Source organism: Chiloscyllium plagiosum, chromosome 11 (assembly GCF_004010195.1).
Source record: "Chiloscyllium plagiosum isolate BGI_BamShark_2017 chromosome 11, ASM401019v2, whole genome shotgun sequence".
NCBI classification, from domain to species: domain Eukaryota; kingdom Metazoa; phylum Chordata; class Chondrichthyes; order Orectolobiformes; family Hemiscylliidae; genus Chiloscyllium; species Chiloscyllium plagiosum.
In genome coordinates this window covers 93,871,331-93,872,861 of record NC_057720.1, presented here as the reverse complement: position 1 = coordinate 93,872,861, position 1,531 = coordinate 93,871,331, and the positions used below count along the sequence as shown (strand labels likewise).

General features: G+C 51.1%; 1 protein-coding gene across 1 annotated transcript in view; it reads right to left on the bottom strand.

Annotated features, from left to right (window-relative positions):
• LOC122554086 (probable voltage-dependent R-type calcium channel subunit alpha-1E) overlaps nt 1–1,531 on the bottom strand; it is a 169,915-nt gene that overhangs the window by 73,201 nt on the left and 95,183 nt on the right. The gene's annotated exons all lie outside the window — the stretch shown is intronic.

The following is a 1,531-nucleotide window of genomic DNA, read 5'->3' as shown; positions in this document are numbered from 1 at the left end:
TGTACAGTAACCATCACGGCCCGACATACCTCCCACAGTACAGTCACCTTCACGGCCCGACATAACTCCCACTGTACAGTCCACAATCACAGACAAACTTACCTCCCACTGTACAGTAACGATTAGGCCCGACACACCGTCAAATATACATTAACCATCACGGCCTGACATGCCTTCCACTGTATAGTAACCATCACGGCCCGACATACCATCCACTGTTCAGTAACCATCACTGCCAGGCACACCTCCCAGTGTACAGTAACCATCACGGCCCGACATACCATCCACTGTTCAGTAACCATCACTGCCCAACACACCTCCCACTGTACAGTAACCATAACAGCCTGACATACATTCCACTGTACAGTAACCATCACAGCCCGACATACCTCCCACTGTACAGTAACCATCACGGCCCGACATACCTCCCAATGTACAGTAACCATCACAGCCCGACATACCTCCTAATGTACAGTAACCATCACGGCCCGACATACCTCCCACTGTACAGTAAACATCACGCTCCGATATTTCTCCCAATGTACAGTAACCATCACGACCCGACATATCTCCCACTGTACAGTAACCACCACGGCACGGCAACCTCCGCCTCTACAGTAACCGTCACGGCCCAAAATACCTGCTACTGTACAGTAACCATCACGGCCCAACATACCTCCTAATGTACAGTAAGCGTCACGGCCAGACATACCTCCCAATGTACAGACCACAATCACAGCCAAACTTACCTCCCACTGTACAGTAACGATTAGGCACGACACACCTCCCAAATATACAGTAACCATCATTACCCAACATACCTCCCACTGTACAGTAGCCCTCACGGACCGAGGTACCTCCCACTGTACAGTAACTACCACGGCCCGACATACCACCCACTCTACAATAACCTTCACTGCCCAGCCCACCTCCCACTGTACAGTAACAATCACATCCTGAAATACATCCCACTGTACAGTAACCATCACAGCCCGACATACCTCCACCTGTACAGCAACCGTCACGGCCCGACATACGTCCCACTGTACAGTAACCATCACAGCCCTACATATCTCCAAATGTACAGTAAACATCACGGCCCGCCGTATCTCCCACTGTACAGTAACCATCACGGTCCAACATACCTCCCACTGTACAGTAACCATCACGGCCGACATAACTCCCACTGTACAGTAACCATCACGGCCCGACACACCTCCCACTGTACAGTAACCATCACAGCCTGACAGACCTCCCACTGTACATTAACCATTACGGCCCAACATACCTCCCACTGTACAGTAACCATCACAGCCCGACATACCCCCCACTGTACATTAAACACCACGGCCCAACATGCCTCCCACTGTACAGTAACCATCACAGCCCGACATACCCCCCACTGTACTGTAACCATCACGGCCCGACATACATCCCATTTTACAGTAACCATCATGGTCCGACATATCTCCCACTGTACAGTAACCATCACGGCCGACATAACTCCCACTGTACAGTAACCATCACGGCC